General features: G+C 42.6%; 1 protein-coding gene across 1 annotated transcript in view; it reads left to right on the top strand.

Moving 5' to 3' along the window:
* Positions 1–26059, top strand: part of ROBO1 (roundabout guidance receptor 1) — a 1194505-nt gene that overhangs the window by 36881 nt on the left and 1131565 nt on the right. The window lies entirely within an intron of this gene.

Here is a 26059-nt window from a genome sequence, read left to right as displayed (position 1 = left end):
TACCACACTACTGTACCATCCTACTATATCATTCTGTTGGATCATCCTGCTGTACCACTAACTCACTATTGTGATTTATTGTGATTTTAATATTATCTATATCTATATTGATGTAGTCCGCCCTGAGCCCCCGCAGGGGAATGGGTGGAATATAGATAAAATTAATAATAATAATAATAATAATAATAATAATAATAATAGATGAGACAGTCCTAAACTAAATTTCAAAGTTCTCAGAGAGACTCTCATAGTGGTGATGGGAGATTTCAATTTATTAGATATCTATTTGAAGTCAAACTCTACTAAAAATGAAAGGTCTAAAAAATTCCTTACTTGTCTTGCTGGCAGCTTTATTTTCCAGAAAATGGAGAAAGAAACAGGGGTATCTGCTATCTTGGAACGGAACAGGGAAGAACTAGTTGATGAGGTGAAAGTTGTGGGCACCTGGGTGGCATTGACCATGTAATTTTGGAATTAAGATCTTGCGGAAGGGAAAAGCTGTATATAGACATACTGGTTAGGCTTTAGAAAACTAATTTTAGCAAATTTAAAAATACTGGGTAGAATCCCATGGTCAGGAATATTTGCGAAGGGTTTTCAAGAGGGGCTGGCATTTCTTAAAAGCAAGGTATTGGAGGCTGAATTGCAAAGCATTACAATTAGAATGAAAAATGGGAGGAACCTAAAGAAGCCAGGGTGACTCCTTAAATAATGATAAGATTTCTAAAGATCTAAATTTAAAAAGAAATTCCAGTCCCAGAGTAGTCTAACTGGGCCCAGATACCTTAATGGAAAATTCATTCTGTATTTTCCTTGCAACTTCGTCAGTGATGCAATGTATTTCAATGGAGTGAAGCTCAAGTAGTTTCACATTCCAGTGTTTGTATGCCAGGTGAAGCTGTTGCTTGCTGGAGTTGTCTCCTTGCAAATTAACAGTTGATGTTTTGAGCCAGGTTGTCTCTGCGGGATGGACCTGAAAAATGGTGCCTGAGTGAGTACTCTAACCTGGAAACCCAATGCCAAAGGGGGACATTACACTCGAGAGCTAATGCCACTCTGAGTAGACCTCGGGCGGGGAGGAGAAGCTTGCAATGCCCAGCCATTTTATGTTTTTCTGGGCTCAGATAAATTTATACCTTTAGTTTATATTTTTAGTTTCTGCTGTGATCCTTGCGCTTTTTATGTTTTATTTTAAAAATTGTATTGCCAGATTTCACTATTCCATTTCTAGCAGCCTGTAGCAGTGCTGCTAGGCTGTAGGAATGTATTTGCCTCCCTTGAAGGGAAGGGAGGACTTTTGTGGCCTGTTTGGGCATGTTTTTGAGGGGGTGGGGCTTGCTGTAGTAATGGCAGCATCATCCGCCCCCTTCTTCAGTCTCCAGTAGGGATGTGCAAAAAAAAAATAATAATTCGGAATTACACGGATTCGGAAGTATACGGGGAAAAAAATTCGGAATCCCCAAAGAGGGTGCCCCCTATTCCATCATTATACCCTATGGGCCATTGAAATCAATGGCAACATAGGGCATAATTAGAGGCTACTGGGGGGCAGGGGGGTTGAGGGAGAGCCCCCAAAACTGCAGGGCAGCTTCAGGGGACTCCCCAGCATGCAACCCCCCTGGCCCCAAAAGACGGCACCCATCTGTGGGCACCCCAAAAGGAACACTGCTCCCAATGGTGAGAAAAAACCAATTAGAGCCACTTCCTCACTGCAATTGTCGTAGGAAAAGTGGCTCTGGGGAGCAGGAGGTTTTGAGGAGAGCCCCCCAAACTGCTGTGCAGCTTCAGGGCACTGTCCCACACAAAACCCACAAGGCCAAAAAAAAAAAATTGGACCAGGGGGTCCAATTCCTGGGGCACCCAAAGCCAAACCTAACTTCACACCAGAGAATCTCTATAGGACCCAAATGCACTACATCCCTCTATCTACTCTATGAACCCCGCAGGCCTGGAACCAATGTAAACCCAGTTGCCAACGTCACTGCCACACAAAACACAATCTGCTCAAGGTCTGCTCTGCAGACCTGGCTGCAGCAAACCCAGATGCCAGCTCTCCAGCCCTGCCCCAAACAACACGGGGAGAGCTGGCCAACCACAAAAAGCCTGCTGGTTCTGGATCTCTCACCCAGGTGCCAGCTTCCCTGCCACAGAACACACAATCTACAGATGCCAGCTCTCCAGCCCTGCCCCAAACAACACGGGGAATGCTGGCCAACCACAAAAAGCCTGCTGGCTCTGGGTCTCTCACCCAGGTGCCAGCTTCCCTGCCACAGAACACACAATCTACAGATGCCAGCTCTCCAGCCCTGCCCCAAACAACACGGGGAGAGCTGGCCAACCACAACAAGCATGCTGCCTCTGGGTCTCTCACCCAGGTGCCAGCTTCCCTGCCCCAAACAACACAACTCTAGTCTCAAACAAGAGAAGTGGTGGACCACCACACCTAGCTCTACATCATTCTGTAACACAAAGCAAGAAGCATTTTGACTTACCTTGAGTGATGGATGGTTGGCTGGTCCCGGCTCTTTCGCGTTACCCAGGGTGCACCACGAGGAGGCGAGCCAGAATTGCACCCCAAATGAGGAAGATCACTGGGAGGGCCTCAGATTATGTGAGAGGAAGGCAACCATTCCTTCTCTCTCAGCTCAGCAGTAACACACCAGCATCACTGTCCCATTAGAGGGACCTCAGCATTGGTATGGCTGCTGGCTGCCTGTCATCATCACTGGCACCTCCCTCTTTCTTCCTCCTGCCCCTGAAAAAAAACTGGGTGGGTTATCCTGGCTGGGCCTGTGGGTGCTGTCGGTTACAGTTGGGGGCTGCAGTGGCCCTTTCAGTATTATTAGGAATGTGTGGATGGAGGACTGGAGAAATTTGGATCGCTTTGCAGTTTTTAAACCAGCATTCACTTTTGGTTTGGGGAGGGATGGGGGGGGATGCACTGCCAATCAATTTGTGAGTGAGTTTTTGGGCTGTCTTTGGACTCTAGTCAGTTTTTATTGGAGGAGCATTTTACAACCATCTTCCAAGCGTGGGCCAAGAGAGGATGCAGGCACAAGTAGGTGCTCACTTCATTCAATCTCAAAGTCCATGTTTGGGGAGCCGAACATTGGCAAGTTGACCTTCAGGAAGATCAACTGCTGAACTGTCCAGGGTTGCAGGCGATTGCGATGTGGGCAGACAATGTTGCCCATATGTGAAAAGACGCGCTCGCTCTGCACGCTCGTCGGTGGGCAGGAGAGGAACGCCTTGGCCACGGAGGAGAGGGCCGGCCAGACCCCCTCCTTAGTGACCCAGTAGTCCAAAGGAGATGCTTCCTGCGGCTTGAGGGGCTCAAAAAGATAGTCCCTCACCATCGCAGCACCCATCTCCGCTCTCGGTGTCCTACCACTCCTAGAGGGGCCAACGACCCGCCCGATGAATGTCACCTCAGCACTCCTCGTGGCGTGAGTCTGGTGGGAAACACTGCCTAGCTGGGGAGGCTGGGGATGAACAACAGCAGCGGAAGTCGCAGATGAGCTGCTTCCACCCCCCTCCTCCTCAACTATCGGCACTGGGCCCCCCCTGACTCTGGAACGCTCGACCTTCTGGGAGAGCTCGTCTCGCCAGTGATCGAGCTCGTTGGCCCGCTCGGCGACTGTGCCCTTAAGGCGCGGGTCTAACATGGTCGCCATCATGTAGACCTTATCCTGGGTGAAAGTCTGAAAGCGGGCCTCTAGCCCAACCTGCAGCCTAACAACCAGGGCGCGCACCACTGGAAGAACGTCTGCATGGCCTTGAGCTGGCACTAGAAACGAGGCCAGGTCCTCAAGGGCCATCTGGACCATGGGGACGACCAGTGCGATGCTCACCGTGTCAGACGAGAGCATTTCTGTGTAGGTCTTGAAGGGCCCAAGAACCTCCACAGTCTGAGAAATGACCACCCAATCCTCTTGGGTGAGACGGTTCTCATCCCGAAAGACCCTCGTCTCAGAGACAAAGGCATCCAGGGCTCCACCGTGCGCTCCAGCATGGCGCAGGTGGGAGTTCCAGCGTGTGCTGACGTCACCGAGCAGGCGGTGCCATGGCACGCCTGTCAGTGTCTGTTTCTCACGCAGCCGATACGAGTCCGTATTGCTGCGTGAGAAGTGACCCGTGATGTACCGACATTTTTGGAGCAGAAGTCGGTACTCATGGGTCGCGGCTTGATACAGACGATCCTGGTTTTTCGTCTGTCCCAATGCGTCCTTGACCACGAGGTGGAGAAGGTGGGCCACGCAAGGAAGGCGTTTTAGGCCCTCACGCTGGACAGCCGCCTTGATGTTGGAGCCACCATCAGTCACCACGAAGCCCTTGGCAACGTCCCCGCTGCCTACCCAGCCCTCTAACTGCTGTGAGAGGATGGCTCTGAGAGTGTCCGCCGTGTGCGGTGCGTCGACTGCTTCGGCGTGCAGCAAGGCACAGCGATAGCCGGCCCGGCGGCCCTGACCCTGCCTGTCACTACTGCCCCCCCAACCACCTCTTTGGGTTGCCACCAATGCGCAGTCAGGGAGAGATACCCCTCGAACGCATGTTTAGAGGTCCAGATATCTAAGGTGAAATGAACAGTCCCCCCGGCAGCACGGGACAAATGCTCCTTCACCACAGATCTGGTCGCCCTGAAAAGAGCTGGCACAATGGTCCTGCTAAGGGTGGTTCTAGCAAGAATTTTGTACCAGGGCACCAGGTACTCCAGCAACCCCCGCACCCCAGGATTCTCGACCACTGAAAATGGAAGCCCATGGGCGACCGACCTGGCAAGGTGCCAGGCGATCACCCTCCTGCCGTGCCTGATTCCCCCTCTTGGCACAGAGATGCCCCTACCAAACATCTCAGGCAGAGATGCCTGGCGTCCCTGTTCTCCCACGGAATGCTCCTGGAGAGTGGGGGTAGTCGCGATGGGACGGACCCCCTGGTTGGGTGGTGGTGTTGTCCGCTTGGAAAACACAGCACCAGCCTGCTTCTCCCCCTTAAGAAGCACCCCCGGGTGGTGCTTCCGCAGGTGATTCCGCATCCCCCCCAGAGTCAGGTGGGCAGGGTCCCGCCCACGACTGATCCGGGCCCTGCATAGCTTGCACTGTGCATAATGTGGATCCTCCATAAATTGGAAATGCTTCCATACTTCAGAGTTGAACGGATGCCCAAACTGACTGGCAGGTTGGGTGTCCGGAGCCACCTCCTTTGAGGTGCTCGGGGGAAACACATCGTGCCTCGGGGTGGCAGGAGGGGCTGGCCGCCAGGGGGAAGTGGGCGGAGATGGAGGCACCTCGTGTGTCTCCATCTCTTCCCCCTCCACCCCATGCGGCCTCCCCTCCTGGCCATCCCCTGAAGGTCTGCTGGTGCCCGAAGGAACCGAAGAAGGGGGCTGGTCCTCCTCAACCAGCTTCTCCTCCAGCTCCTGCGCGACACTCTCCACCCTCCTTGGGGTGATCGTTTTGGACAGAAAACTGTCCCCAAAGCTCATCTCCAAGGAGGGCTGCTCTTGCTGCCCCTCCTCAGGCTGCTGAGGCCGAGCGACATCAGCTGGAGGAGTGACTGCCCTTGCAGCAGACCCCTGCGCAGTGCCAGCACCTAATGGCACCTTTGCTGGGGGCGCCCCAGCAGCAGCCTCGATGAAGGGCCCAAGGCGGTCCTTCTTCTTCATCACACTCTGGCCAGAGGTCAGAGTGCTGGAAAGCGGCTGTGGAGTGGCCCCACGCACAGGTGGGGGGGAGACCTGGATCCTCCTCCTCCCCTCCACCCCTCTAGTCTTCTCCTTGGCCTTGCCCCCAGGGCCCCTCTTCTGCTGCCTGTCACTCATGTCACCCTTGGCCAGTCTCACAGAACCTGAACTGAGAGTGGGGTTTTTTACAAACCTAACTCAGTGCACTGTACCCTGAACCAACAGGTGCCCTGACTTTTTTTAAAAAAACCCTCCCACCAAAGCTTGTTTATTTGTTTTTTTGGTCCCTAACCTGTCCTTCTTTGGGTTGGGGTAGTAGTAGTCTGGTAAAGTTTAGGAGACTAGGTGATCCTGCCTCTAGCTGGCTGCAGTTTTTAAAAGGCTACCTTGAGATGAAGGCCATCCTTGTTTTATCCTCCTAGTTAAACTTCTCCTAACTAGATCCTGGGACAAACCTGATTTCCTTGCAAACTAGAAATCAGATGTCCCCTATAACGTGAGAGAAGCTGTGGTTTACCCTGTCGAAATCTAAGGATGCACCAGCTTTCAGTGGCTGAAAGCCAGATGCACCGCTGCTGCAACCCTAGTCTCTTTAAAAGGGAGCCTGATGTGGCCTAGTAGTCACGCTGCCTTTTATGAGAAACCTAAAAACTTTTTAAAGCACCCCTATCTGGCCTACTTGAATTGTGAAAGGTGATAAAGCCCTAAACTGGATTAATTTTGTTTTAAATTTCAAAAAAACACAATCCCTAAAAACACCCTTATTAGTGGGGCAGCCTATTTAGTGGCCCTAGCCAAACCGAGAGCACACTCAGATTCCAAAAATCACTCTATAACAACAAGAAAGTGACCCAGCCCACACACACCCTCGCCAACCCCCACACCAACCAGAGGTAATTTTAAAAAACCAAAACAAAACCAGCAGAATCACAAAAGGCCAAGCAAAGCAACTCAAGTGTTTAAAAAGTGGCCTTTCACCAATAAGAAAACTTAGGCCAAATCAGTCAACAACACCCCCAAACCAGGAAAAGTGACAACAGGAAAAAAAAGGCCAAGCAAAGCAACTCAAGTTTTTAAAAAGTGGCCTTTCACCAATAAGAAAACTCAGGCCAAATCAGTCAACAACAACACCCCCACCCCTAAAACCAGAACCAGGAAAAGGGGGACAAATGTGGCCTTTTAAACAATGAAAATTAGGCCAAACAGCACCACCACCCCCAATAACCTGAAGAGAAAAGTAACACAGCAGCAACACAACACAGCAGTAACAAATCAAACACTGAAACAGTAAAAAACTCAACTTTTAACAATACAGGAACTTCCCACCCCCCAAAAAAAAACCCTTCACCCTAACCCCAAGAAATCCAAGCCACCCAAATCAGGAGAAGTAAAAGGACACTGCACTTTTAAAAGTCCTCTCACTAAATTAAGATATGGGCAAATTAGCAAACCCCCCACCCCAGGCCCCCACCCCCAGCAGAACCTAACCCCAACCCCAGATAGGCTACCCACCCAGTACTCACCCACCCAAATCTGGACAAGTAAAGGGACTGTAGTCCTTTTACCAACAAAAACTAAAACAAGAACCCCAAAACTGTCTTACCTTATCTTCTCTGAGTCCAGGGAAGTAAGGCTGAGTGAGAGAGCAGCAGGCAGCAGCAGCAGCTGAAGCCAAGGGCCAGCCACCAGCAGCAGCACAACATCTTTCACACACACCAAGCCACACACCAACACAGCAATGGAGGAGTCCAGCAGGAAGACTCCTTAAAAAGGTTCTCTGGCCCTACAGAGAGCAATTTCAAAAAATAGCACTGCTCTCTGATTGGCCAGACAACAGTGCTTACTTGGATATCCAAGTAAGCAAAAGATCAAAATAACAACAATGTAGCTGATGGCTGGGCCATCAGCTACACAACAGCCCTGCAAAGCATGCATTTGCAATGCATTTTGCAAATGCATGCTTTGGACTGGCTGCTGGGGCTCCTCTTCCCCCTCCCCCCCCTCCCTGATCCCAGGGAGGCTATGGGAGAGGCAGGAAGAGGCCACTAAAGGCGGGAAAGTACTAGGCAAGCAGCTCCTTTGAGGCTGCAGAAGCTACTTTCCCGCCTTTTGCTTTGACAGCTTTGACAGCCGTATACTTCCGAATAGCTATTCGGAAGCATACGGCGAGCCGTATTCGGCTGCCGCATAATAGGCGGCAATGGGAATCGGCTACAGCCGAACCGAATGCACATCCCTAGTCTCCAGTTGGTGATCGGCCCTCCCTCCCGCCCTGTTTGTTATGTAGGCATATGCTGGTTGCCTCATGGTTTTGGGGGGCCGGGTAGGATTTTTTTGCCCCCCAGCTGATTTGGCAGTTTGCTGGGGTGTTTTTTCGCCTACCCTACATAGCAGGTCAGTGGATTGTGGATTTTGCTATAGGGAGGTGCTGTTAAATAGGTTGGTCACTTCAGTTTGGCAGGTTTTTACTGGGTTTATGGTACTGTGAGGCTAGGGGAAGACCAGAAAGGCATCCCCCTTTTGGGGAGTTAGGGATCTGGCAGAATCAACCTTGGCGTTTGATGACCTTGGGTGGGAGAATGCAGATCATCCTTTGAGGCTCGACTAGAGGGTGCCTTCCATTGAGATGTGCGTCTGGTGGTTGGGCCCTCTGGGGCTTGCCTCCTTGCTGGGCCGGCCTGGCGAGAGCCGTGCCATAAAGCTTCATCTGGGGGCTGGGTCTCTCACCCGCTAATGGCAGGGGAGGGGTCTGGTGAGACCCCTGGCCCTGACCAGGCCACAGTTCTGGTTTGCCCTTGCTGTTTATTCTTATACTTAATAAAGTGGCCCTTAGTTATACCAATGTCTTGTGTCCAACTCTTCATTTCGAATGGGGGGGGGGCAATTCCCACTTTTCTATTTTATACAAAATATTGCAAGAGTTTTAAATATGTCTGTATTTTAAATAAACAATATTTTAATTGTTTTTGTACCCTTTATAAAGTTTATATCTCTACTATCTGCCATTACATTTTATGACACATGTGGCCCAGCCCCACAAAGTCTCATTTATGTCAGATCCAGCCTTTGCAACAAATGAATTTGACATTGCTGCCTTATATATAGCATATAACAATCAGAGTGAAAGCCATTTCAGTTTATAGCTGCAGCAATTATGATACCATATTGGGACTCTATTGCTCGGTACCAATGAACGAATTAGAGTTCCTTATAGCTGATCCCAGCAGCTACTGGACACAATCTCTGGCTAGTGTTCTGAAATGATCTGGAACCTTTATGAATTCCTGTTCATCGAAAGATGCAGAAATTACTTTTGTCTCCTTTTCTAGAAATCTACAACAGCTCAATTTCATGTTAGCTGGATGAATGTGGGAAGTACTTGTCATCTCTCCTTGCCAAAAACTTGTACATCCCCTGGAATGTGTTTGTTGTTGTTCAGTTGCACAGTTAAGTCTGACTCTTTGTGACCCTATGGACAAAGTCACGCCAAGTCCTCCTTCCACCATCCTCCGAAGTCTGCTCAAATTCGTGCTAGTTACATCAGTAATGCTGTCCAGTCATCTCATCTTCTTCTTTTGCCTTCTGTCTTTCCCAGCATCAGGATCTTTTCCAGTGAGTGCTCCATTCTCATTTGGTGGCCAAAGTATTTGAGCTTTACAGACCCTCCAGAACCCCAGTGGTACTGAGGCCAAGGTTTGACAAATGCTGCCCTAAGTAATAATGTTGACCCAAGATCATTTTCCCACAAAATGTGAGATTATAAATAAGCACCATCCATTTCTTGAAATAGCCAATTATGTAGAATTCTAGTCGTGGATGTGACCAGCTTTACTGGAGGCATAGGGGAAAATATTATCAAACTACATCTCATTTAGAGGAGATGAGAGAATCAGTTATTGCTAACCTTACTTGAAATTCTGTGGCAACTCTAAATACTAATTGGAAACCCAGAAAAGAGTAAAACTACATCAGAGTGGTCCAAGCCAAAAGGTGACCTCCTTCTTTCCTTCCTTCCAAAATGAGACACAAACTTCAATAGGAAAAGTAATGGGATTGGGGTCAATGGGTAAAAAAGAATTGGTGGGAAATGATTTAAAGCCAGATCAGAGTGAATGAAGGTCTAGGTGAGAGAGAAAAAGTTAGAATAGTGAAGAGAAGAAAAATAATTGAGGTGATGTAAACCTGATATAATTGAAATGCTGTAGCTTAGAAAATACATACAGCTGTTTTATTTTCACTATGCCTATGGTTTAAACAGATGTATTATGTGACCAAATAGTTAAACTACATATATTGGCTGATATTAACTTTCTATAACTTGTAAAATATTACTCCCTACCCCCCAAAAAAGGGGGGAAACATTTTTTGAGCCAAAGCACTTAAAAAATTCACTAAAATGTTATTAAGAAATTATAGTGTTAGTTATTGGTAAACAATGTGTTATATAAATATTATGAACACTTAAAAGTGAGAAGGAATGTGACCAAGAATATGTAGTTTGGTTTTTCTCCTCTTCATATATACAGTGTCGTGAATACTTGAGATTAAAAACCAGAGCTAATGATCACTGTGTCAGATTTTAATCAATGGCCAATCTTTAGTGAGAATGTCCTCTCTGGTGATTAAATAAATTTAATGTGCTCCCAAATATGGGTGTTCTGGTTAATGAAGCATTATGTGGCCTACTGGAAAAACTCTGTTCTTTTAAATTGTAAAGCATATCTGTTATGCACTGATTAGGGTACTACAGAATCAGTAGATGATGTCCTCAGTTTTTCTAGTGAATTCAAGAGCCTCTTAGTTTACAATCAGTTTCATCTGTTCTTTCCATTTCAGGCTGCTTAAAATCTGATTAGAACAGTATGTTAGAAAGGGAGGGTGTAATCTAAAATATTTTAAAGATGTAATTAATTTATTTTTCCCTCCCCAAAAGGAAGGAAACAGAAACTGAAGTGATTTCAGCTAAGGGTTTTTTTTTTTTTTGCTTAGAATCACAACCTAACATTTAGAAGCAAGTCCAGTTGAACAAATCCAATTCATGCATTATATTCTTGGCATATTCTTAGCATTATATTTCTAGTACAGAAATGTCAAACTGATTTGTTACAAGGACCAGATCTGATATAAATGTCACTTTGTCAGGCTGGGTCATGTGTGCTATAAAATGTTTCATGAGGGACTGGCAATATAAACTTGATAAAGGTGATTTCAGATGCCAAGTGGTAATAGCAGGTAAATGACAACAGCAGGCTTGATTTTATTAGGTGTGATATGCAGAGGGGTAATAGATGTGGATATATGAACGTTTGTAATGAGACAGGAAACCTAGGTCTCAATTCCATCCAGGAAGATTCAGTCCAGGAAGATTCAGTCCAGGGAGATGCAAAGAAGAAATGGACATAAGTTTGACATTAAAAACCACAATATTCTGTTGCTGACCTAAGAGTAGCAGTGCTCTTACAAAGGAATTTCAGATTAGAAAGAGAGACTGCTGAATTGTAATTGATGATGAAACTCAAGACAATACATCCTCCTGGACTGAACTGAGAACTAGTTTTCCTTTCTCATTACCCATGTGTGCTATTATCATTTGGCGTCTGAAATCACGCCACTCTCCAGTCTCCAATCTAAGTGTTCTATTTCCTAATCAGGGTCTTTTTGAAAGAAATTAAAACCCAGATATAGACCTCCAACCTCAAAAAAAAATCCTCAATGTAAATGGTGCTTGTCAGAAAAATTCATCCATCCCTCCAAAGATGTATGCTTGCACACAAAAGCTTATACATAGAATAAAACTTTGTTGGTCTTAAAGCTGCCATGAGACCCCAACTTTGTTCTATTTGTTCTCTCTTTCCTCTACCTCCCTTCCTCCCCAAAATAAGAGGAGCAACCCTGGAGAAGGAATTAGAAGTTGTATGTGTGTGTGTTTGTGCATACATGAGAGAAGGGGGTTTGTTTTATATCTCACCTGCACACAGCAAGAAGCAGCCATGGAGCCCTCTGTGTGTGTGGGGAAAGGGGGGCAAGAGGCAGGAAGCAGTAAACAAAGAGCCACTGAGGGAGCTGGGGGGGGGGGATAAGCAAGCTAGGGTGCAACCACAGTAATTGCCCTGGAAAAGGCAGCAGGAGAAGGAAATTGCTCATGGGCTAGATTCAGTTTTCAATGCAGTTAATATAATTAGATATCTAAAGCATACTTTTATAATTAAAAGATTTCTTAAAATGCTGGTGGCTGATAACTGCACAGATATGTTACTGTGCAAGCAACCCATACCTTGGCATTGTTCAGCTGGTGATTAGCAGGTGATTAGCAGGTGATTAGTACATGACTTTCCACACTCTTGGTTGTCTTTGTAATGGATGGTGTTCAGTGTTTTCCACCCTACTTCATACAACAAAATCAGTACTCCAAACATAAAACCTACTAAAAAGCTTGTGCAAACCAGTAAAGCTAGCAGCTAAAGCTGAAAAAACTAGATACTGGGAGAATTTTTTGAGAATGGGATTATATAACCAATGTGCTGCTACTGAAAATGTGGTTTCTGGTCATAACCTTCCTTGCTAAAAGAATATCTGTTCCCAAAAATCCATGTGACCAATGTTCCCTTTAAGCTGAGTTAGCAAGAGCTAGCTCACAATTTTTTAGCCTTCAGCTCACACATTTTTGTCTCAGCTCAGGAAAAATGGCCTTAGAGCAAACTAATTTATGTAGTAGGTAACTTTAATGCCAGTAGCTCACAACTTTAATGCCAGTAGCTCACAAAGTAGAATTTTTGCTCACAAGACTTCACAGTTTAGAGGGAACATTGCATATGACAGCCTAAAATCCTTAGGCTGTCATGGGCATTACACTGCCTAAGGTAGCCCACCTGGAATGGACCAGACCCCATGCCTTTTCTGTTAAAACTCCTATTCTTTGGAATGGGTTCCCTGAGGAGGCTGAGGGTGGGTAGGATGCCATAACTGGAAGGTACTGCAATGTCATTGTGATGAACTCAGGAACTTAGCCTGAGTGGCTGAGTGACTTCACAGCTTAGAGGGAACATTGCATGTGACCCAACTAAAATCCTTAGGCTGTTACGGGCATTACACTGCCTAAGGTAGCCCACCTGGAATGGACCAGAACCCATGCCTTTTCTGTTAAAACTCCTACTCTTTGGAATCGGTTCCTTGAGGAGGCTGAGGGTGGGTGGGATGCCATAACTGGAAGGTACTGCAATGTCATTGTGATGAACTCAGGAACTTAGCCTGAGTGGCTGAGGAACAGGCTTGCAGCTATTGGCTGAAACGAAAAAGTAACAAAATGATGCTGGTTTAACAGTAGAATACCTCAGGAGGAAAGTCAGAGCCGGAGAGTCTTCGAAAGAAGTCTTCAGAAAGAGTCTGAAGGGAAGACTGTGGTCTTAGGCCAGTCAGTTGTAAAAACAACTGGACAAGGGGCTGAGAACAGCCAGTGAGGCTGAGCTTCTTGTGGGAGACAGAGCTGTGGGTAGTCTCTGTTTCAAGGAGAGAGTTTGAAGGCAGAAGGGGGCCAAACACCAGGCACCTTCTGTGTAGAGGAGGGAGATTTGGAGGGAGATTTGTCAGCACATCAGGCAATCTCTGTGTACAAACCAAGATCACACCAAGACACTAAAGTGGAACTGGATTCTGGTGATCAGCAGGGTTATCCAAGACTCAGACCAGGAAACTAGTTAGGGCTGAGACGCATGAAGTGCGAGTCCTGGAAGCTAGTGTGAGAGGGTCTGTGAGGGAGAATATACTGGCACTAGGCAGGAGTTCTCTATGTGTGTGTGGAAAGAGTGATTGGAAGTTTGTTATTTTTGCTATTTTGGAGTAGCCGGACCTAGGGCTAAACAACTGAATTAACAACATTCTAAGTGCCCAGACAGTCTCCCTGAAATAGAATTCAGTAGAGTTCTGAAGCCTGCCAGCTTATTGTGTTGAAAATCTCCTGCTAGTGTTAAATAAATTATATTTTACCTCAGCCTGATAAATCTCTGTGAATAGTAATTGATTATCTGCCAAACATCTGCTTGCCAATTCTTTGTTATTGACTAGTTCTAATCAATATTATTTTGATCCCTCTCCCTTGCCTTTTCTGTTATCTAACAAATTTTTTTGTGGTTTTTGAATTTAAAACTGTCTGGTGCCTATTATTTTGTGGGTCTGTCAGGAATTCTGAGTGTGTGCCTGAGGGACTGAGGGAATGTGACCTGGGGAGAAATTTATTGTGGTCACCCTTCCACCTTGACTCTGACCATTCCCTCACAGTCATTTTATTTGCTTGGACTATTAATTAAGACATTTTGATGGAGGAAAGTTATTTGGTGTTTATGCTTTTGAAATTTGGATTTGTAAGCTACCATGAGCTATGGGGAAAGGCACAATATAAATATTGTAAAAAATATTACTTCAGAAAGTGGGATTCCAAGCTTGAGAGCTATAAAGATAAGAACAAGCATCCTGAATTGAGCTTGGGAATCAGTTGGCCACAATTGTAATCTTTGGTTTTCCATGGGCATATTATGATTGCTGTAAGTTAAGCCAACTAATAACAGGTATTTTTTACAAACCTGTATCTTTAAGGGCAGCTCCAATATAAAATGCACTGTAAATTACCTAATGTGTATGTAATCAGAGTATGAATTATCAAATTTCCTCAATGAATGGTTGCAGCTGGTGAAAGATTGCTATTATTGGATTGCATGTGTGCTTTCAAGTTCTAGCTGTTTTAGTACTGTGCAACACAATAACCTCCGACACCATTAAAAAATTAAAAAATGGAGTATTTTGAAGAGACACATATATACTTCAAATGGAGTATTTTTACAATGAGACATATGGGCAATTTGGCTTGGGGTTGAAATATATGCCAAGTGCAATAAGTGTACATTTTTTTCAGAGATCAATTAGAGGATTAACCCAAATGTAAACAGTTTGAATTTCCTTTTTTTCAGTGAGGGTGATTTAAGCTTGTATATCTCCCATTGGATCAGCAGTGTGCTTAGCTTAGCAGAGTTTGACTTTGGGTAGATCTTGCTCAAGGTTTTATCAGCTTTAATGTGCCTATAATTAATGTTTTGTCACTACTACTAATGGTTGATTCTAAATCCCTTAATTTTTGTAAATGTTTGTGAAATATTGAACCTGAATTGTAAAACTAGAAATTGCTTATTGATAAAGCCAATAAAGGCTTGCTATTTGCTATTTGCTTATTGATAAAGCACATGTAGGACAGTTTAACATATTCCTGTGGACAACAATATTTATAATCACTGAATTGATGCTAATCACAGAGTCCAATAAAGAGATAATCAAAATTCTTCTTTAGAGGCTGAGAGCTCAGAAATAGATAATGGCTCCAAAGAGGCTCTTAAGTAATGGCTCAAAGTGGCAGTGCTCTGCACTCCCCCACCCCTTTGTACAATGTATGTTTGTATGTTATGACTACTTTGAAAGTATCCCCACATTTGAAAAGCAGCTCAGTAGATGGTACCAAGGGATGCCTTCAGGATGGAGACTGCTAGTTATTCCTGCTGAACACTTTTTGGGTCCCAGCTTTGGTCTAATACAATAACAAAACAACAGTAAGATTCTTTAGTATTTTATTTTAACCAAATTGTGAACTGGACACCTTGAAAAGTCTCATAAAATATCAGTTCCATCTGTACTGAAACTATGGCTGTGGTCAGACTAGCTGCTTGATTTGATGTTGTTGCTATTACCCTGCAGATTTAAAAATCATGTTCAAACAACATTGCCAGTATCCTGTTCCCTAGTTGTAACCTGAGCCTGCCTGGGCAGGGAGGGCGGGATACAAATAAAATTAATAATAATAATAATAACAACAACAACAACAACAACAACCCCGCCACCTGGTGTCACCGCTTTTCAATTGCAAGTTTTCCAACAGCAGCAAAAATCCAGGGTTTACAGATATAACTGTTTCACCCCACATTTCTGGATGTCTGAACTCCCCTGTTGTGAAGTCAAGTCATTTGGGAAGTCTGAACCTTCCTTTCCATTTTTGACCTTGTTTTTTGGAAGCAGTTAGCAATGTGTGCATCATCAGATCTTTGTGCAAGGGTTTTGTATCACTGCTTGTTCACTTTCTTGCTGCAGTATTTTGTTGTGATTGGGAGCCCATGGAGGGTTGTTAGAGTGACAAATTCAAGATGAACAATTCTTTCTGCCATGACTTGGGGTGGGAGGCCCCTGGAAATAGTTCCAATTTAGGCAGCTAGGATTCCAGCCCCAGAACTTTACTCCCGCCGTTTCATAATATTGCTCTGGCAGGAAAGCTCTATGGGGAGAGAAAAAGGTGCAGGATGCAATCAGGCAGTGCCACAGAAATATATAGAGTCCTATGAAATGAATGGGAAAGGAAGTAAGATAAGGTATAGGAAAGGAGTGATTTTTGGCAGAGAAATACAGTTGTATAGGAAACAATGATCACAGTACTTGGCAGAGGGATTGTGGAGCTGTCAAAAAGGAGCTGTTGCTTGGAATATGTGCTTATATGCTTGCATGAAAGACAAAGGATGCTGCCTGACCACCCACTCCATGGTTACTGTGTGGCAATCATCTAAGTGGTCGACCCTGGAGTGAGCATGTGGAGCAGCAGATTATGGGTGGACAAAATTCTCCAGCGTAAAAAAATAAGAATAAAATTAGAAGCACAGCCAAAATGTCCTAAGCCTTTCATCTGACTGCAATCTGCAAGTGCTGTATTTCTTCAGGAAATGTATTAATAAGTTGAATATAATTTTGTTGATTGTTCACATGATGTTTATCTGAGGCCCATTATGGCCACCAATGTCAAACAGATGTGAACCATTCTAAGAATTTGGCAAAGCTTATTGGTGAAAATGACCTTTGCATTAAAGCAAAGGTATAGTATGCCTTCTGAATGCTATTCTAAACTTAATTGGCATCTATGTCCTGGCGAGGTTGGCTTTAGAGTATACGAGTTGGCAAAACTCCTCTGAAACAGATGGACCTGAGTACTGGTATGCTGGGAGCCAACATTTGCATTTTGTTTGAATATCATTGACTGAGTTTCCCTTAAGGAATTATGAATTTGCAAAACATAAGAACTTCTGATTAATGAACCAGGCTGTCATCTAAATTAGGTGAAACCAAAGAAGAGTACAGCAGCTTTTCAAATATTTTAAAACTATGTACTTGCTGCTAGTGCTGTGAAATTTTTTAAAGCAAAATTACTATTAAGTAGATATCTATAGAGTGCTTTATCTGTAAAAATGATATTGATAATATTATCTCCAAGTGACTTGTTTCCATCACCAATTTCTATGTGAAGATGGAATGTTTTGTGTTGAAGAAATTTGCATGTTTCCTGATAAAAGGCATCAAATACCAATGATTTTTTTAAAAAAACTTCATAAATTAGGACTTAATAACATTAACTAGAAGGAACATGTAAACATGTTTTTGATTGTTCAGCAGCATTTTTATAAGCATGTAAATTAATCCAAAGTACCATTTCTCTTCCTTTGTTCAAATAGTTAATTGGTATGGTTTAAGCATAATAAAATTTAAAGTATTCAAGAGAGGATACTATTACTCTCTTGCCAGTTTCAAATGGAGACTGTAAATATAAACCAGAATAGTCTTTACCAATTGACAAGGGGTGCATTATTCTAAGTTGTTGCATATTATGTATGAAGAGTGCCCCAGCTGTGTCATTGGTGAGGTTAAAAGGTGTTAGTGCTTGCATCTTTTAAATGAACGTAGTAAATGAAAGTGAACAATTAAGTAAGAAATTTGGCTTGGTATCTGTGCCTGCTGTGTTTTATTGTGATGTTGCCAGTTTCTCTGAAAGAAAATACAAGATCAAATTAAACAGCTTTATGAACTCACAGGAGGAGCAGTTGTTCTAGTGGCTTTCATACAAATGTCTAATTAATTCTTGAAGTAACTCAAATTGTCCTTTTGTGAACAGTGAATGGGAATTTGCAAAAGAACCTGTGCAGATGAAACTAAGTGAAACAGGACATGGGATTTAATGATTAACTGGCAGTTTATAGTTGCTGAGACCAGGAAATTTTAGTTTAGTTTCCTCATTAATGTTGTATTAGTAAGTTAATGAAACATTTGGGTGAATATAAGCAATAGAGGCATTAATGTTATTATGTTGTTATCTGTTATTTTGCTTCTGAATTTAAACCTTAACTGAAGAAATCCAAGATTAAACAACTAAAGATAGACTTTAAATCTAGTGAAATATTGGCTTTCAAGTAATGTATTCTCCAAACTGTCATACAATATTTCTTAAAATCACTTGCTTTGAGAGAACTTTTTTCCCTCAGAACCAAAGAATCTTTTATACATGTTAGAACTGGACATGTCTGTGGAGAATTAGAGTTGGACCTGCTTAAATTAGTTCTTTTCATATTGACATTTCAGTGGGTGATCTGAATTCTATGGACATTCCTTTGGAACTCAGATTGCCTCCTACTATTTAGAGTGAAGGAGGCATGTACCACATTAAATCATATATAAGTTTCCAGACCTGGGTGAATAACCAAGCAGTAGAATGATCTTAAAACTTGGTCAGGTTTTGTCAAATTAAATTAGACTAGGATTTGTTCAAGGCTGTGGATGGGTCTAAATAGGATGGCCTCAAGTGGCCTTCTCTGTGTGCTTCCTTCCCTACATTGCATTATTTTCCATTAGCCCACCTTTTCAATTCTAACAAGGCTAAAGCTAGTACAAAGCTGCCCTCCTTCAGCATTGTTACGCCCAAAAAAAAAAAAAGTGAGTTCTCTCCAAGAGCCTTGTGACACTACAGACATCTGAGATCATTTCCTTTTTCCTATGGAGAAGTACTGAGGGAAGCAGCAGAGTATTTCAAGGTTGCTTTGAAAGAGCTAGCCCCTCCAGGTTTCTTGGTCCTCAGTCAGTCCTGGACTAAAGAGCAGGGGGAGGGGTGGTGACATTCATCCATGAGTCATTTTCTTTAAGGGCACTCCCCACTCCAAAGATCTCTGGTGTTGATTGTATTGGGCTAGTGTGAGATGCTGAGGCAAGTGTGGCTGTTTGGCTGGTGTACTGACTGCTTAGTACACCAGCAGACAGCCTACCAAGTCTGCTAGTATTGGCTGCAGGTTGAAACTTGAGTTCCCAAGACATATTGTTCTCCAGGACTTCAACATCCATGCCAACTTTGCTACCTCTGGACAGGCTATGGATCTGGTGTTATCCATGGCAATGTTGGGACTCTCCCAGGTTGCATCAGGCCTCACACAACAAGTTGGCCACACGCTGGATTTGACCTTTGGCATATGGATCTGAGGGTGCCAGGGTCAGAGCATTATGCCTGAGTGTATCACTCTCTCCCCATCTAGGTGGTGAGTAGATTTATTCACCAAAACTAATGGATCCAATTGGTTTCTAATACCACCACCAGCTCGTCAGATTAACTGATAGAGGACTGGAATACCCGTCTCTCTGAAGCCATCTTCTCAAGCAACTAGATCAAGGCAGGTCAGCACTGCTGTTACTATTAGACCTGACACTACATATTAGAATTAAATCAGGTGGACAGAAACACCTCTAAGAGGAAGAGGTTGTTAGTTTACCCCATGCTTGAGGAGAGATGGAGCATAATAACAGACTCTAAATTTATTACCCTTTACAATTAAGTGTCCTTGTGGACTCTCACCATCATTCTCCAATTCTGACATGTTTATTACCTTTGCTGCTCCCCCCCACCCCGCAATGAACCAGTACCATAGACCTAATGTCATTCTTTTAATCTGTTAAACATTCTCACTATTTTGCATGCTAACTCACTGCCCACTGCCTGTATGTAGTACTGTTCACTGTTTCATTGTTTGACAAAGTGTGTGAGTACATGAAAGCTTACACCTTGAATAAAAATGTGTTGGTATTAAAGGTGCCATTGTTCTAACCTAACAGCAGTGTTCAACACAGATGATTATGATCTGTTGATCCACCACTTCACTGACATAAGAGTTTGTGGGATGGCCTTGAAGTGACTTACATCATTCCTCCAGGACTGCAGAGGGTGGCATTAGGAGAGAGGATGTTATCTTGATAACCCTTGGTGTGCGGGTCCCTCAAGGGGTACTCCTGTCTCCAATTTTGTTTAACATTTCTATGTGCTCCCCTAACCCAGTTGGCATGGAGTTTTGGGCTGAGTTGCCACAAGTACACTAATGACACCCAGCTGTATCTGTTGATGACTGGTGGCCAAATACCGCCCCATCCATCCTGGACAAAGGGTTGGAGGCTATGTTGATATGGTTGAGGCTGAGCTGGCTGAAACGGAATCCTTCTAAGATGGAGATTCTGATGCTGGGTTGGAGGGCCTCTGTGTTGGGGTGACAACTCCAACTCTGGATGGTGTATCACTGACACTTGTACCTACCACCAGGAGCCTGGGTGTGCTTTTGGACACCTCCTTAACAATGTAAGCTCAGGTCACAAATGTTCCCAGACAGGGGGCAGAGTGTGGCCGCACAAAATAGTGGACGCCTAACAGGTGTTCTCCTCCTGACCCAGCTCCTTCTCAGCCCTCCTGCACTAACTGCCACACCAATTTGACCCGTCCAAATGAAACATGAGTGTCAAGGGAAATAAACTGCAGACGGGCAAAGAAAAAAACCGCTTCATCAAACACCTTTTTCAACCCAAAAGTGAGCCAAAAACTGCGCTATACAAAATCACCAGAGAAAAAAATATGGCCGCTGGGAAAATTTTCTCACAAGAAGACCTGACTGTTGACTCACAGGCATTTCAGAGTCTGCAAGACACACTTCAGGAATCAATGCAAGCCTCTTTTAAAGATATGGAAGAACACTTAAGAACTCTTTTAAAGATATGGAAGAATACTCTTTCTGAGAAAATAGCAACCATTCTCCATCCGATTACTGCACAAATCCAAGACCTCACGGAAGCAGTAAATAAAGCGTCACAATCTTAAGAGTCTGCATACAACATGAGTCAAGCACCACAAGACGAAAACCTGTAGACACAAGAAACCATCTCACTTCTAAATGACAGAATCATCATTCTTGAGGCTACTGCTGACAAGGAAATATCAAACTTCGTGGTTTGGAAAAAGACAGGTAATACTGATTTAATTACCTATGTTAAAAACTGGCTTGCTGTGGAACTAAATATGGAAAATCAGGCTGCACCTTCAATAATTAAAGCTACCAGACTAGGCTCACCTACTGCAAAACAAAGAAAACTCCCAAGGGGCATTTTAATTACTTTCAGTGATTTATCTGACAAGCAAAAATTGCTACAGAAAGCAAGAGATAATGGACATTTATTACACAATGGCTGCAAAATCTTAGTGCTAACAGATGTATCTACTGAGGCTCTTCAAATCAGAAAGCATTTAAAACAAGTGACTACAAAACTACAAGAGGTGAACGTACATTACAGATGGGCTATCAATGGCAAGTTGACGGTGAGATTTCATGGCATACTTTTTCAAGCATCAGACAAAGACAGCGGAGCAAAAATGCTGAAAGAACTGAAACTGAAACCTCAACCAGAACATCCAAACAAACCCAACAAAAGGAAGCTCTCCTTCACTCTATCACCTGATAAAGTCACTAAACTTTCAGGAACTCGACCAAGCTGACTTTGCAATTCTCTATTTTGATACATTCTTTCTGGCGGCAAGTACTACTTCAACAAGGGAAACTACAGAATGTGCTAATCCTTGACAATTTATATATAATATGCTTGTTAATTGTATTGTGTTACTTTTAAAATGAAGTTGGTAAATTTAATACAGTGCGGGAGGAAGAAGAAGGATGGGGGAAGAGGGGGAACAATTATTATTGTTAAACTCACTTAGGATCTAAAAAAGAATTTGTTTCGTATAGATGCAGTATCTTAAGGTCTGCATAGGGAATTGCAGACACCAAGGAAAAAAGTTTATTTCACTGTTTGTTAAAATTAGATATTTTTTAGTATAGGATTTCAGTATAATAAGAACATAAGAGAAACCATGTTGGTTCAGGCCAACGGCCCATCCAGTCCAACACTCTGTGTCACGCAGTGGCAAAATTTTTATATATATATACACACACACTGTGGCTAATAGCCACTGATGGACCTCTGCTCCATATTTTTATCTAACCCCCTCTTGAAGGTGGCTAGGCTTGTGGCCGCCACCACCTCCTGTGGCAGTGAATTCCACATGTTAATCACCCTTTGGGTGAAGAAGTACTTCCTTTTATCCATTTTAACCTGTCTGCTCAGCAATTTCATCGAATGCCCACGAGTTCTTGTATTGTGAGAAAGGGAGAAAAGTACTTCTTTCTCTACTTTCTCCATCCCATGCATTATCTTGTAAACCTCTATCATGTCACCCCGCAGTCGACATTTCTCCAAGCTAAAGAGTCCCAAGCGTTTCAACCTTTCTTCATAGGGAAAGTGCTCCAGCCCTTTAATCATTCTAGTTGCCCTTTTCTGAACTTTCTCCAATGCTATAATATCCTTTTTGAGGTGCGGCGACCAGAACTGCACACAGTACTCCAAATGAGACCGCACCATCGATTTATACAGGGGCATTATGATACTGGCTGATTTGTTTTCAATTCCCTTCCTAATAATTCCCAGCATGGCGTTGGCCTTTTTTATTGCAAATGCACACTGTCTTGACATTTTCAGTGAGTTATCTACCACGACCCCAAGATCTCTCTCTTGGTCAGTCTCTGCCAGTTCACACCCCATCAACTTGTATTTGTAGCTGGGATTCTTGGCCCCAATGTGCATTACTTTGCACTTGGCCACATTGAACCGCATCTGCCACGTTGACGCCCACTCACCCAGCCTCAACAGATCCCTTTGGAGTTCCTTACAATCCTCTCTGGATAATATAGCATAGTATAGAGTAGATAGTGTTAGACTAGTGAATATAACTAGTTTGGTAAGTGTGTGTTAGTGAGATAAGTTTCCTTTATTGGTTATTATTACTATCATTATCTTTAGTATTAAAACTAAATTTAGGTAGGGTAAGAATTGGTTGGAAGCTTATAACTTAAATCAAAATATACAATAGCAAGGGTTTATACTTAAAATTTATAGAGACAGTCAATTATATATAGTAATATCATAGAGTTGCATTAAATAAACCTGGTTGGCCAACGGTAGCTCTTCAGATGTTTTTTGCCTACAACTCCCATCAGCCCCAGCCAGTATGGCCAATGGCTGGGGTTGATGGGAGTTGTAGGCCAAAAACATCTGGAGAGCTACCGTTGACCACCCCTGGAATAAAAAGTTTGTAAATATTTAAATTAAAGGTTAAAAGACGATTGGTAAACTTAGTAATTTTACATTTCATTTGGTATTTAAAAAATTATTAGATAAAATCATTCACAATAGTTAAGGTGTGGTCCTAGAACATTAGGGGTCTCAATAAAAAAATTAAATACAAAAGAATAATACAACACACCAAAAAAATAAAACCAGACATTATATTCCTCCAAGAAACACATCTAAGAGATTCCCATAGACCCACACTGAACACAATCTGGTACAACAAACAGTACGCATCCTTGGATACTTCAAAGGCCAGAAGAGCGGCTGTGTTAATATCAAAACATTTATGTTCTGAGTCATTGAGGAAAAAAAGGACAAACATGTTTGTTACATCTTCATAAAAGGAAAACTGGAAAATAAATTAATCATATTTGAGTCAATTTACACCCCAAACAAAGGGCAGCTTCAATTTTTAGCAGACACTCTCGACATAAGAATTGCAGATTTATATCCCGCCCTTCTCCCTGAATCAGAGACTCAGAGCGGCTTATAATTTCCTATGTCTTCTCTCCCCACAACAGACACCCTGTGAGGTGAGTGGGGGCTGAGAGGGTTGTCACAGCAGCTGCTCTTTCAAGGACAATTTCTGCCAGAGCTATGGCTCACCCAAGGCCATTCCAGCAGGTGCAAGTGGAGGAGTGGGGAATCAAACCCGGTTCTCCCAGATAAGAGTCCGTGCACTCAACCACTACACCAAACTGGCGATGTCTTACTTGGAGGGGATTTTAACTACATATCAGACTTCCATTGGGATAGATCCAATTACAAAAAAGACACACAAAAGTGAAAGGCAAACCAACAGGTTTACAATACATACTAGACAAACATGGACTATGTGACACTTGGAGAACAACATCCACAAGAACGCAATTATACCTACGTTTCACACAGATTTCATACATACACACATATTGATACATCCTAGCTTCATATTTGCTACTGGACAAAATACAAGACACAGATATAAAAATAAAAATCTCATCAGATCATGCCCCAGTATCAGCTACAATTCAACTTCAAGAACAAAGAAAAACAAAAAATGGGTATTAAATAAATCTATATTACTGCAACAACACTTGATAGAACAAATTGCTAAAAACATAGTTTTCTTGGAAGAAAATAATCCAGACGACACTTCCCACCAAAAAACATGAGATAAATTGAAAGTAATTATCTGAGGCCAACTAATTTCAATGTCTGCAGCAATAAAAAAAGAGAGCGATATAATTATGCTAAAACAAAACATTAAAAGTCTAGAAACTTTATATAAGAATACAGGCTCTAAAAACACCTTTAAAATATTAAAGGCTGAAAGAAGATTATTAAAATCACTCATTTCTAAGAAAATTCAGAAAGATTTACTTTATATATGCCAACAATATTGGATAAAGACCCCGAAAACTTTAAAAATATTATCATGGTTAAAGAACAAAAACATGCCTGTCATATCCACCGTATCAAAGACTCAAAAGGAATAGAACATACAGATTCCAAACAAATTATACAGGTGCTGGAATACTTTTACACAAATTTCTATACATCTAAACTGTGATGACATAAGAAAATACATAACTGGTACTAATTTAGTTAATCAGATATTAGAAACTCATAGGAAAATTATGGAACAAGAAATAACAGAAATAGAAGTATAGAAAATAATAGGACAACGTAAAAGTAATAAAGCAGTGGGAAGCAATGGCTTTCCAATAGAATTTTTCAAAATCTTCAAATCTGAGATTAGCAAACCATTAACTGAACTGTATAATAACATCTTCACAACAGACAGAGTTCCAAACACTTGTTTACAATCAGAAATCATTCTAATCCCAAAACCCAATGCAGATCACACCACAGTAGCAGCTTACCGCCCCACAGCTTTATTAAACACAGACACAAAAATATTTGCAAAAATTATAGCAGAAAGATTTGAAAAGGTTATCCCATCATATATAGGACTGGAACAATCAGGATTTCTACCAAAGCACAATATTATGGACAATATAAGAAAAACGCTTACTTTAATAAGCTACTGTGAAGACACTAAATTAGAAGCCATATTACTGTCATTAGACGTGCAAAAAGCATTTGACAGCATTGACATGAATTATCTACACACTATTCTGGACTTGATGGAATTTGGGGATAATTTTAAAAGGACAATACAGGTGTTATATTCAAAACCAACAGCGGTAATTAAGGCCAATAACATGACTTCAGGTAAAATCCAGCTGCCAAGGGGTACTAGATAAGGCTGCCCCCTTTCATTTTAGTAATGAAATTTTAGTAATCATTTTCATTTTAGTAATAGAACCCTTAGCAGAACTAATTAGGAAAAATCCTGCTATTAAAGGTATTAAGATAAACAACACAACACATAAACTGGCTCTATACGCTGATGATATGATGTTATACATTACTGATCCAGAAAAGTCTTTACAGGAACTCAAAAATTCTATCACACATTTCAGCCTAATTTCTGGGGGAAATTTAGTGACAAAAAAAATCAGTGCTGCACCCAATAAACATTAAAAAAAGAAAAATTGAAAATATTGGGGGGGGGGGTAGGAATTCTTATCCAAAACAGTCCAAAAAGCTTGGCACTATCTAGGCATATATATTTCAACAAACCCAACAGAACTTTTTAATAATAACTTTGGTCACATTCATATAGAAGTCAAATCTATGTTTAAAAAATGGAAACCTCAAGCATTCTCCTGGTCAGAAAGACTATAATTGATAAAAACCTTTATTATACCAAAGTATTTGTTCCTTTTCAGAACATTACCATTAGACATTCCACTAAAAACTCTCAAAACATGGCAATCAGAATTAAATTCTTATGGAATTATAAGAAAACCCATATTAACTTTAAAACATTAACCAGAACTTCAAACATGGTGGGGCAGATTTACCGAATCTAAAAAACTATTATGAAACATCAAATATAGCAAATATTTTAATAGCTGCCATAGCATCTAGCACACCAGATTGATTCAAGTAGAAAAAAGGGAAATTAACTGACTATTCCCTCTATAACATGCTTTGGGA

The sequence above is a fragment of the Heteronotia binoei genome, chromosome 3 (assembly GCF_032191835.1).
Source record: "Heteronotia binoei isolate CCM8104 ecotype False Entrance Well chromosome 3, APGP_CSIRO_Hbin_v1, whole genome shotgun sequence".
Lineage (NCBI taxonomy): Eukaryota > Metazoa > Chordata > Lepidosauria > Squamata > Gekkonidae > Heteronotia > Heteronotia binoei.
Note: the sequence above shows the minus strand (reverse complement) of the source record. Positions and strands in the feature narration are given on the sequence as shown.